This window comes from Teleopsis dalmanni, chromosome X (genome assembly GCF_002237135.1).
Source record: "Teleopsis dalmanni isolate 2A chromosome X, ASM223713v2, whole genome shotgun sequence".
Classification (NCBI taxonomy): Eukaryota; Metazoa; Arthropoda; class Insecta; order Diptera; family Diopsidae; genus Teleopsis; species Teleopsis dalmanni.
The window spans coordinates 15382564-15396242 of record NC_051848.1 but is presented as its reverse complement, the minus strand read 5'-3'; the positions used below and the strand labels follow the sequence as shown (position 1 = coordinate 15396242).

Below are 13679 nucleotides of genomic sequence, written 5' to 3'. Positions count from 1 at the left end.
GTTAAAATAAGAAAATATGAGATAAATAAGTAAACAAACCGAATGAAACAGTTATATACTGGCACATGGAGGACTGGTGTGTGTTTGTGCGAAATTCAATTGAATCCTCGTATACCTTTTGTGACTTCTGCACTAATTAACTACAGTTTCCTTGGATTTATATATCCGTGAATGCGTACGTACACTATTCAAAAGCTTTTACAATTTATGGTATCGAAAGCGAGGAGAGTGTCGTGCGTTTTTCATAAAGTATTTAACTGAACTTTTCTCCTCACAACAAGTCAGAGGAATGAAAACAACATGAAAAATTCTAATTAACTTCCTTAAAAGGACAACAGCGTTAGGAGCGATTGTGCTAAATCTCACAGAGGTTTGGCATGGCATGGGGACGATAAAAAATATTGTCACTTTTAATTAAAAAATGATGTGAGTGAGTGAAAGTGAGTACAAAAATCAAACAACTAAAAATATCAATCATTTTCACTGAACATAATACTTTAGTGCCTACCCTCGTACATAACATATATATACGATATACAGCTAAACATATGCGTATAAAACTTTTTTTCACTTGTCATATGGACAAATCATTTTAAGAGTATTTTAATTGCTTCCATATCTTCGCATCCTTTCAATGAACCTATAACAGGATAAGTAAATAAGTGTTTAAAGAAGCAAGTGCATGTGTGTGTGTGGGTAAATGTGCTTGCTATTTTCTATTTTCTAAACAGATGCATACACCAACAAACAAATAACAACAACAACAACAACAACAACATAACACAATAAGAAACTCGCTTGAATATTGTAAAGAGTTTCCAACACGTAGAAAACTTGCATCATTTCCAACACTTCTCAACACTACACCAAAGGCAGCAAAGGCAGCAAAGGCAGCAAAGGCTGCAGACGCAGAAGGGACGAAAGTTGCGAAAGGAGCGGAAGTAGTAGTAAAAGTTAAATCTGCTAAAGATTGCTAAAGATATACATATGTATATCGAAAATTGTTACAAAAAAAAAAAAACTACTACAAAACTACAAAAAAAAGGAAATGTGAAAGGAGTAAAGTAAGAGTTGGCATTGAGGAAAAAGTAAATTTGCTGCTGCACACATGTAACGGGAAACGGAAATGACAACTCAAGTGCATCGTCATTTTCTCATTTTTCTTAGATTTGATTTTTTTTTTTTATTACGTGTTTTGGTGGTGAATTCTTTTTGCATTATTTTTGGTTTGATTTTTAATGTTTTTCTTGGCTTGAAACATTTTTTCTGACTTCAATGACTGATAAATTTTTTTTTTGCTGATATTTCTTTTTAATATCTGTGAGGAGCAGCTCACAAAGCTACGATGTAATAATATCCTTGCACATCCTTTTCATTGTGCACGGCTATTGCTGCCGCTACCGCTGCCGCTGCCGATACCGCCTTTGTGTGCATTTTTTCTGGGTATTATTTCCATGAATATTAAAATATAAATATACGCAACATAATGACAAACTACTATTTGAGGTACTGTCGTTGGAGTGGCTGGTGGTGTTGTTGTTGTTGCTGTTGTTATTTTTATAATCATTATTATTATTTTTATCTTTTTGATTATTCTGATTATTATTATTATTGTAAAATTTTCTATGGCAACACTGATGCCGGGAAGCAAGCGTATTAAATTCGTTGTAATTCCTTTTAATGAAGTTACGTGAATCTTTGTGAATGACTCGTTTCGGTCCGCTATCGAATTTCGAATTTCGAATGCATGGAAATCCATTACGCCAAGCGAAATGCAGGAATGATGATTTTGTGCATGACACATTCTGTAACAATAATCGGCAACAATATTGAATTCATATTCATTTCCACATTTGTGTGTTCTGTGTATTGTGTATTGTGTATTGTGTGTTGTCCTTGCATTTTTCCATAATTCCTTGCTGTTATTATTAATTATTTGTTATGGCGGCGGTAGTGGCGGTAGCGGCGGCGGCGGCAACCGTTCCTGTGCCTCTGACTGTGACTGTGCTTTTGCCGTTACTGTTGCTGTTGCGTTTGTGTAATTTATACGGGCAAATGCACTTCCTCAATTAGTGACGGATTTGCACAAAGCCTAAGTGTAATTAAAGAGGTTGTCAGCTAACAACAAATAATAATAATTGTAACAACAGCAACAACAAAAACAACAGCAACAACAACAACAACAACAGCAATAACAATAATGAATTTAAAGAACAAAGGATAATGCACATGCATTGCAACACTGATATCTATGCATGTATATATGTATGTATGTATGTATGTATGTATATATGTATGCGTGTGCGTGTGAACGTCATCTCATCCTGCACAAATTATCGAATCGAAACAATTATTCAAACGTGAAAAATTACACATTTTGCTTACTTAACGTGCAGAATTCAATTTATTGGTGAGCGCATCACTGGCCAAGTTGAGAACGCAATTAATTATGTTAGTACTCTTTTCAGATAGTCAGATTTTAAGAATTAATTGATATATTATAATCCTTTGTATCGTTTCTGGTAATAATTACATTCTACGTTGCTTGAATTGCATTGCGCTTAAAGCTTAGAGAATATCATTTAAGGACACCCATTTAATTCCATTGGAGATTTGTATGTACGCAAGATATTGGGCATCTGTAAGTGAATCGACGAACTTAAATACAATATCTGTTTGTAGTTGTTGATAAGTATGCACAAAACTCCTTTTAGAATTAACTTGTTAAATAACTGATAATAGTATAATTGAATATACTTGGTTTCACAAATAGCTATATCGTCATCCCAAGAATTCAAACACTCAAATAATAAATTATGACACTCATATCGTAGTCAAAATTTTTGCATATTACTTTTTAATAGAAAAATACATTTCCATATATACAATATAATGTGAATAACCCACTAGTTTTAAAAACCTTTATCAACTTATTACTGAACTGGCTTATAATCTTAGTGCCATTGGGACCCTTTCTGAACACACTGGAGTAAACGAAAAAATAAACTATGTTATACATGCATAAACGCAATAGCGACCCACGGCACTTATCAGAGAAATGTACACCAACGCAAGCCAATCGATGACTCATCAATGACTCTGAAAGAAGCGTCGGATATACTAGGTACCCGGTCATAAGAGGTGTACAAGGAAACAGTATAGTTGGCGAACTTGCTTATTAGGCACGTAATACCTACTTAATTATCAAATTGACAGCCACCTCTCCATCAAACATGTTAATAACCATTTAGTGATGTCTTTAACAAAAGGAACAAAGAAGAAACACCTGCATGTTAGTCGCTAAGAACAGAAAAGATCAAATCAATTTCGAACACACATTCTTAAGTCGAATTGTCAATTGGCAAGTGACAACAAATTTTATCGAACAGCCACCGTATTGCCCAGATATGACCCAACTCACGTCTTCTAATTTTTGTTTTCCAATGCTTAAATTTCTACTTCGATGCACCCGTTTTGAGTCGATAGATACTAAAACAGTCAATTCAAACCGATGCTTAATAATTGGGTTATTCATTAATTGAAGTGTATTACTCCAGAAGAGTGTCGGCTCTCCTATTAAAACGTCAAACCAAATGAAATTTTGAGGAAAATTTATTTTGTAAACATAAAAAATTATAAAGATTAAAATTTTTATAACGAAATAACAAAACTTTTGTTAGTGCCCTCGTATAAATATAATCTCACTTCTCCTTTATTGGTTTTATTAAATTCTTATAATTTCGTTGTGATGTTGCCATTACTTATTATTATTATTATTATAGCTATTATTTTTGTATACACTACTTTCTTACTCTTCCGAACAATACATAATCTCTTCAGGGCGTTTCCAATTGCTTTCGATAATTACATATGCGTATAGCATTAAGGTCCAGTCTGCTTTTTCTGGCCATCAACTAAATAATTCTGTATTTAATAAAAAGTTTAACAAAAAGGCGACTTCGTTTGAAAAACATTTTTATTCAACATTCTGTGTATCCGATTTTATTTGATATTAATTTTATTCTCTAAATCCGCATCACATAGACCGCTCGAAATGCAAAAACTGGAAAAAAATAAGGAAATGGATTTTTCAGCGGCCTACTGAGAAATCAGAGAACAAAGTGCAACATTAAAGCGAAATGTGCACTGGAGGCACATAGAGGAACAAATGAAGATTTGGTCGGAGTTAAACAGAAGTGCAGCAAGAAGCAGCAAAGCGAAGACAAGGAGTTCATCATACTGAAAGGGATACATGTGCAGACAACACCGCAGGTCGGCTGGTAATAAAAATAACCTAAAATACTAATGCACAATAAATATTTAGATGAGCATTGCTTCCGAATCTCAAGACAAACATTAGCCAGAAATTGAACGAAGCGATGAAATGGACTAAAATGAGAAGGTGAATAGTGTGAGCTAACCCCTAGTGAAACATGCCGACTTGTTGGCTGATATGGTATTGTGTTAGTGTCATTGGACGCGTAGGTCACTTGTACATTATACGCTGATTCACATACAAATAATAATAACAATAATAATGCAATATCAGAACTATTATCGTTTTGATATAAGTAAGCAAATAAATTAAAACCGAGAAGCGGATAAATAAAATGCTCTAACAGACAATTTTGTGATATGAATTTCAAAAATCAAAAATATAACCAAACATTTTGGTCAAACCAATTGAAAGAAATTGGTAAACAAGTATCGCCTGGTATAACAAAAGCAGACTGGCCTTGTTTCCAAAAAGCAGACTTGAGCTCTATAGTTCATTATGATACCACAGGAATAGCATTGGTACTTATATAGATTTAAATCAGTATACAGCCAACGCCGAAAAAGGTGACGTGTCCCCCATCAGGTAAAGGAAAACCAAACTGCCAGTTCTATAAACTTTGAGAGCTAGCATCTCGGTCAGTTTGGTAAGAAAAGGGGATCCGAAGATTTTTGTTCTTCATCTAGGTAAAGAAGGGCACTAACACATAAGATGGAGCACAGTCTCCTCCTCATCCTTAGAGTCACAACCTTGACAAAAGTCATTAGAGAGTAGACCGAGTCTCATAGCATGCCATCCTAGCATGCCAGACACCGTCTTCTACTTAGATATCTGACAATTAGGTTCATCAAACTATGTTCAGGTAATTTTGTTAAATTACCAGTTTAACAGTAGCAAGTGGAACGCCTATATGTGAGAAGTGAATGTTAGGGAGAAGAGCGCCTGCCTTGGTACGGTCGTCTGTCCTATTATTCTTTATTTATTTATTTTTTAGCTAGGTTTATAAGCCCAGCTAGGTCATTGAGACGGAATATTGCACTTGCAACTATTTTTGGTTAGGTAACCAAGTAAAAGATGCATAGAATACAAAGCAAGTAACAACAAATAGTTTACAATTCGACAAAGGGAAAGAAAGAATTTTCTTTATTCAAAAAGAAATAAATATAACAAGTGTTAGAAAAATTAGAGATGATTTACATCTTATATCTTACATCTTCTTATATAACACTCCCGGATGTACAAGAATAAATACACCGCAGGGCTCATATTCTGAGTTCCTGATACATCACCTAGCAGCCATTGATTGCGGTCGGTATATCTGAATTATACTAAAGCACAAGTAAAACAAAAATTGCTGGAACTAAAAAATAGGTATCAAAAGGAAAATTTCCTTAGAATTGCAATTAAATGACATCAAGCAGATTTCAATTGCATCAATAGCTGAGCTCATGCTCTTTGACAGTTCAACGGCAGCACATACATCTAAGGCAAACGACAAACGGTTAGACAGACAACAATTGACAATTAAAGACAGCATAAGACAAGCAGAGACAAAATGAGACAGGATGTACCAAGTCAAACTAGCACGACACACCACAATGGACCAATAATCTTTCGACAAATAATCAACTACATACATACAAAGACATGTACTTTAAGGGTTTCGACCGTTGTTTCATATCCTGAACGAGTGCAAATTCAGCTTCCTTTGATGGCTATAAGATGTTCCGTTAAGGAACTGTTTCAGTCAGCTGCTGCACTATGAACAAATCGCTCACAAACGCATTGGAAGCAACTAATCGATATACACCACCAATAATATAATTCGAATTAATATTATCTGCAATAGTATCAAAGCAATGACAACACTAGCTACAGTTGCAGCAACACTGACGGAAAATATTGCTGAAAGCCACATTATCAACAATACCCACGCTATCGTCATGGTTGCCAACAGCACTAGAAGTGAATTCACTGGGGTACATTTGAGATGGGCCTGCAGTCGCAATTGAAGGACTAAAACTGTAGAAACAGCGCTGCTGACTCAGTGTATTTGCTGTGTTCACAAACAGTTTTAAACAGTTTTCTAAGAATTTTCTGCAACCTTCTCATGTTGGTACTAGGAAAAGGATGATGCAATGGCACAGTCGTGACATAAAGGACGACTGGTTTGTATTACAGCAATGCAATATCTGTACCAGAAACCTCGATGAAACGAAATTAGCAGTGTCTCTAAATTGTCTTAACCAAATTTATGCAATATATTATATTATTATGATAAATTATGATATTATGATGTTATGATAAACGAAATAAACTATGTTCAATGTATGGGGCACTAGAGGAAACTGGAAGTCTTAACAACTCCTTGAAACATATTTGTCTTAAAATGTCATTGTAAAATGAAGCATAAAATAAATAAAAATTTTAGTTATTCTATTATTTTGAATGAGGAAGAGAATTGCCAAAGTCTTATTTTTCAACTGACAATACTTGATATATCTGCGAAATCACTTCGCGCAGAGTGCAATGGGTCACCGAGTATGTTGATACCGTGATGACGATGATGGTAACACTTACTATAATGTTTCCATTAAAAAATGTAGTATTAAGAGAACTGTTTTTTTAAATTTAATCTTACACTTACCACTATTTTAATTTATCATTATAGGTTTGAGATGGTGACGTTTCTTTGGGGTATATTGTAAATTATTCTTCCCTATTTTTTACAAATTGGTCGATTCTTAAATTGGTTTTTGCGATATTTCGGTGTTTTTGCGTAATGGGTTCGCTGCAATAACTTCGTACTCCTTCAGATGTTTTTTTTTGTTTTTTGACTTTTTTAGCTTTAAACACTCATGAGGATTGATCCGAAAGACGTACGGTTGCAAATTATGTCAATTTTTTAACACTCCAAATATCACAACACGCAAAATTTAGAATTTAAAATTTTCTATTTGAGTGGCCTAAAGAAACATTTTTTACCAGATGAAATATGGAAATGAATTCAATGAAAATATACATTTCCGGCTATTTAAAAAACAGAAATTTGGAGAAATTCTTGATTACTTCATTCTCCACGACTGTCACTCCAAAAACAAGTTTTTTTCAATGAAATACAAAACCGGAAATATAAAATAAATATAATATAATATAAATAAAAGCGAATGTTTTCATATTAATTAATAATAGAACGAATAATTATAAAATTATAATGGAATAATTAATTAAAATTAATTAAATTAATGAATAATTAAAAAGAAAGAAAATTCATTAAAAGTGCTACTGAGGCTTGATCACATAATTCTTGTCCTTTTGGCATTAATCGTCCTCTACTTTATTCCATTGAGCAAGACGTCTTCTTCTAAACGCACGAAATCCACAGAAATAATCTATCGCAAGTGCTTTTTTGCATCACAGGCGTTATTTATATGCTCGCCTCTAGCACTTAACCTACAATATAAGCGATACATTAGAGCATAGAACTTCTGCCAGGCATTTGGCAGCAGCAGCAACCGCAGCGGCAACATTTGTAATGTGAAATGCTTGCGATCGACACAAAAACAATTTCATTGAAATTGAAGTTGAAATTGTCAATCGAAAAGAAAGTATGCGTTACGTACACATGCACAGATTACATAATACATTATATGGCATCGAAGTGAAAGGGGAGGAGTGCATATTTCACAAAGTAGTGCATCTGCTGTTGAGGCGCTGCTGCGGCAAGTCGAGCCAAGAAAGTCATTTGGGCAAATTACTTTGTTGCATGAAAGAAGCAGAAGAAGAAGCAAAACTAAGAAAAAAATTTAATAAAATAACAACAAACTATAATAAATAAATTTAAGGTATAAAAAAAAAAAAAAAGAAAAATATTACAACAACAAGAATATAAAAAAACCCTTTGAAAAAAATGGCAACGAAGAAAAGCCAAAGTAAGACTGCGAAAAAAATTTATGGCAAAAAAAAACATCGTTAAAAAAGGCAGGTAAAAAGCGTCGAGCACTTGGCAAAGTACCAAAAAGAGAACAATACACTTAAAAGGAAACTACAAAAAAAATAGTGCAAATAAAAATTTTAAGAAAATTAATTCTTCATTAAAAGCAGCTTTTAATTAAAATAATTTATTCACATTGTAATTTCTCTGTAAGAAACTTATTGCTGTTGGGAGGAACAATAGTCAGAGACCACTTGCAAGTAATAATTTTTTTTTTCTTCTTTTATAATTCCTATCAAGACCTCCACCAGAGGTCTGTAAAAGAAACCAGAAACAATTAAATACTACGATACGATACTACGATATTAGCTTCACATTCACGCAAGAAAAAGGTTATTTTGTCAACAGCAGAAATTGCAAATCATAAAGTAAAATTTGTGGTGTTTCTTTACAAAGCAAAAGCAAAAGCAAAAGCAAAATAAAGAAGAAACTAAATTAAAAGCACCACAAAATCACAAAATCAAAAAGAGATATGAAAATATAAAAATATACTGGTTATATCTCTCAGGAGTATATCAAATTCAAGAGAACAGCGACAATGATCGCATTTACCAACTACACTTTACCTTGTATTTTCACTTTATTCTCCCCCCTGACATTTAGTTAAGGCCTCAATAAATTGTCTCAATAAAGTCCTATTCTAGTGAAAATAGATCATTTAATAATCAGTGGATAATAAATAATGTTAGTTAAATATATATAAAAACTGAAAGTAAAACCATCTAAAATATCTAAAAAAGCGGAAACTACACTTTAAAGTTAGATTAAAATTAAAGTTAGATTAGTATTACGGGAAAGTTAAAATTTCCTTATATGATTTTTTATTAGACAGTGAGCCTTTACTCTATACATTGTAATATTGATAACTTTAAGAAATGTCTCAATTTTCACCTAAAATTTTTATTGTTTGTATTATGTTTGAAGAAAGAGCAACGTTTAAATTGACAACAACTAGTCATATTGACTAACAATAGGTTTTTTCATTTAATATTGCAAGTAATATTCCTTAACTAAAGTGAGCACATAGATCTGAGCTAGTCATTTCCTTGATGGAAACGCCTCCAAAGAGCCAAAGCGTTTTTCAAAGGAGTGAAGAAGAGTGAATTTAAAAATATGTTTGCAAATTTATAGCGAATATTTATTTTTAGTCATAATTATTAATTGGAAACGTGTTAATGTTAATTAATGTTAATTGAAATTAAGAAAAAGGTAATGGATATACGTGCTTTCTTCTTTTAGGGATTTACTAACCAATAAATATTAAAATCGTATGTGCCTTATTAAAAAGTCTCTGCAAGGTGTAAAGAGGGGTTTTGAAAAAACCTCGAGTTAGAAAAGAGTAAAAGTGCTTAAGTACACTAGCTCAAAGCAGCTTCAACATAATGATATGAACTAAGTAACATTGATAAATGAAGTACATAGATAAATTAGTGGCCATTTTTATTCAAAAAGGGTTTTATACAGTAATAAGATAAAGTCTTTATTATAATTTTCTTCTTTTTTAAATGAACGTTTAACAGGAAAAATGTTAATTACAGAAAATGTTAATACAAATAATGTTAATCAATCGTAAATGAAATAAATTGGCGATAGCTGCTTACGTATAATGCAGCTTATCGCCAACAGCACCGACAACAACAATTGCAGCAACAGCAACTGATGCAGAGTAGCTCTTTAGTTAAAATTTCTTCCAAGCAACGCAATACAGTGGCATACGTTAGCGAAAAGCTTACACAAGCTGCATACAAAATGTATGCAAATGTAAATGCTCAAAAAACCCTACCATTACCATTACTTGATCATGACGTATCCCATTCACTGCCCTTACAAATAACAGCGAAGCGACTGCGCTGCTTCTACTATTACTGCCGCAGTTGTTGTTGTTGCCGTTTATTGACACTCATAATTATTCCTTTCATATACTCTGCAAACGCTATACGTATGTACCATACTTTTGTCAAGTTTTAATTCTTTTACACAAGATGCTTTGACAATTTCTGAAATTCTATTTGCGCTGTTGTCGTTAACGCTGACAACTTCATTATCAACGCAGTGGTACTCATCATTGTCAACAACAACAACAACAACAACAACAATAACAATAACAACAATTCAACTTGAAGTGTGTTAGAATTGCTTAGCTCACTACTCTCAGCAGCAGCTTGCTGCTTTAGTTGATAGTTTAATGTGGGTTTGTGTGTGTGGTTTCTTTAGTTTTTGACATCTGTGTGTGTGTGTGTGTATGCTTGCCGGTCAGTTGCTCCTACACCGACTATACCGACTACACTGACTTCCCCGCCTCAAATCTTGTCAACAGAAACTTTGCAGCAGTTTAAGCTAACACACTAACACAAACAAACAAATATATTTGAGTGCGCATTAAGCCTTTGCTCTTGCTCTTGCTCTTCCTCCTGGAGTTGTGCTCTGAAATTGGCTTTTTACTTAACTTTGGCCACTGCTGGCGTTAGTTTTTATGTTTGCCATTATTTTTCGTCTTTAAATGTTAAACACCTCAAGCAGCTTTTGGGGCCGATAACTTCATTGCAACAAGAGTTTTAAAACAACATTAATTTTATGCGTGTCTTCGGAATATTTTGGTTAGAATATTTTGCTGCTCGTTGAGAAATGTGTGCAGAATAAATATTCATCACCAATAAAAGTTAAACTAAAAAGCAAAAAGCAAAAATTAAACGAATTTATTTTGATTGTAAGCTACTTAGTGCACATCAGTTGCAGTCATTAAAATTCTAAGTTTAATAACTGCGACACATTAAAATAACCAACACAGGCCGCTTCAATCTAAGAACCTATGGCAGGTGTACAAAATTCGGACTTCTGTTACATCTATATTATTTTGAAAGCTGCATCTCTCAATTCGTGCAAATGAGTCCAATGTAGACCAAACACAAATATAAAAATCTTACATTAAAAACGTATTTGGCAAGAAAGCCTGACTTGGAAGGAGTACATAATACAGAAGAAAAAGGAAGCGCTTCGAGGACTTGCAGATCTATATTGGCTTCTTCGTAAAAATTCCAGTCAATTGATAACAAACTACTAATTTACAAAACTGTTATTGTTCTAACTAAATGTACTAAATAAGTCTGAAAGATTAATTTATATATTAAACCGATTTCAGATTGGTGTTTATGCCTTAGCAAAATCAAAGCTTACTTTTCGTCTCGTTTAAATCAAATCTACATTTTTTTTTAAATAATTTTCTCTAATTCACTTATTTTCTTACTTTAGACTAATCTGCATCCTTATTGACTCTGAAAACAATTAAAATTATTTTATGTTATATTATAATATTATATATTAATTATATTTTCTTTTAACTAATTTTCTCTAATTCACTTATTTCCTTACTTTAGACTAATCTGCATCCTTATTGACTCTGAAAACAATTAAAATTATTTTATGTTATATTATAATATTATATATTAATTATATTTTCTTTTCAACAATTTTCTCTAATTCAGTTATTTCCTTATTTTAGACTAATCTGCATCCTTATTGACTCTGAAAGCGATTAAAATTATTTTGTGTAATTTATCGTTTCTTGTTGTTTTCTGTATTTTTCGTCGGAGTACCGATTATCTGTTCTTCACTTTAAGTGCAGTTTGACGCTCCTAAAGTAGTCTTAGTGTTCAAAAATTATAAAAAATAAATTACTAAAAACAAGAATGAACAAGAATGAGCATGAACATACAAGTGTTGTGGAGCAGTAGTGAAGACGACTCAGTATTCCCTTGTATACTTTCGTCAAGACTTTTGACTTCTTCGTCTTCTGCTTCTTCTTGTCTTAAGTGAACTTCTTGCAATTTCAATTTGAGTGAGTAAAATAGGATCAAAGTATGTTTTATGTCAACAAAGTTGCAATTACAGAGAAGGGGCAAGTAACGCCAGGAAGCTCGATAAGTTTTTAAGCTGCAAATTAAATGTTTGCAAAAATATACACAAGTAAATTAATGAAAAATATAAAACACAAAATATAAAAAGAAGATAAACAAAGTGGGGATAAAATTAAATTAAAATTTTATTGCAACAAAACCGAAAACAAAAAGGACAATTAATTCATTTACTTTTGTGTTAAGTACACTCGGAACTGCAATTGCATTTTTATTTTGGTTGCAGTTGATGTCCTTATCCTGTTCTATTTATACTAAGCTGATGCTAGAAATTTATGATGTACAATAGTCAGTCCTCCTTTTTCAGAGAGATTAAAAACTTTTCGAGTTGTTAATTCGTTTAAATCAATTTGAAAATTAAATTTTAAGACAAAGCTGAGGAGAGACATTTTGCGCAGAATAGTATACATTTCATCAAAAGCCTCATGAACATTATTATTATCATTGTTATCATCAACCTCAACAACAGCATAAGAACGATGAACGATGATAGCCGAAGTAGCAAAGTACCTCAAATTGACCCTTGTCCCATTCAGAGAAGTACTTAGGAGTAGAAATGTGTACAAACTGAATGAAATGTTTTTGCAACTTTTGATTTACTTAAATGAATTTTATTTGTTAAATTAAAAGTTACTTTGAAGTATAAAATCCAGCATTCACCAACATTTATTTATAACTCGCCACTCAGTACTCGTCACTCGCCACTCGTCATGTAGCATTTAACCTCAAGTGACATTTTTATTTCGCTTGAAAATTTGAGTTTTAATATTTTTAAGGGGTCCTTCCTTTTAGAGTTGTTGTCGTAAAGAATTCCTGCTCTAAAAAGAATCGTTTGCAATTTTTTTAATTAGAATTTCAATGGAAATTACTACTCGGTTAGTTTGAGGCTTAGTTTTCAAGAATTAACTTTCGAGAGAAAACTGCAAAGCAAATATTGAGAAAAAAATAAGGGTATTATAAAAAGCCTATTGGAGTCGGGCTCAGCAATCCTGTCTTTGATTTTTTGTTTCTAATTAAAATTATTGTGAAAACCGCATGTGTCATTAAAAATATCAAAGATAACCAAATCATATATAAATGAAGATATCCGAACTAGTAAAAAGTTTTTTGGCAAAAATTTGTTGATATTTTGTTCCGGAAAATACTAAATGCTTTGTTGTCGCTGTGTTCATTAAATCTAAATGAAGGGGCCCAACACATAAATTGAAGTTTCGCAAGGGTAACTTTATTGCTTTATTGCTAGTTGATACAGAGACATTTCCGCAGAACATTCAGTCGAAACTTTACTTTACATCAAAAATTAACTTAATCAACCACTAATGAAAATGAATTATTACATAAATTTTTCTAAAGATAACTATAATCTTTGTTACTATCATCAGTTTTAAAATGTCATACATGCATTAATATCTAAATGCTCATGCATTGAGAGTGTCTTATCTATGGGAATATCAAAACATTATCAAAATATTTCGCTCAGTGCAGAAAACTGTATTTG

General features: G+C 32.6%; 1 protein-coding gene across 3 annotated transcripts in view; it reads right to left on the bottom strand.

The window, feature by feature from the left end:
- Positions 1-7261, bottom strand: part of LOC119662479 (CUGBP Elav-like family member 2) — a 270546-nt gene extending 263285 nt beyond the window's left edge. For all 3 annotated transcript variants that reach the window (XM_038072105.1, XM_038072106.1, XM_038072107.1), the window contains exon 1: positions 6924-7261. The gene's annotated coding sequence lies outside the window, so the exon portion shown is untranslated. The remainder of the gene's footprint in view (positions 1-6923) is intronic.
- Positions 7262-13679: the final 6418 nt, after the last annotated feature.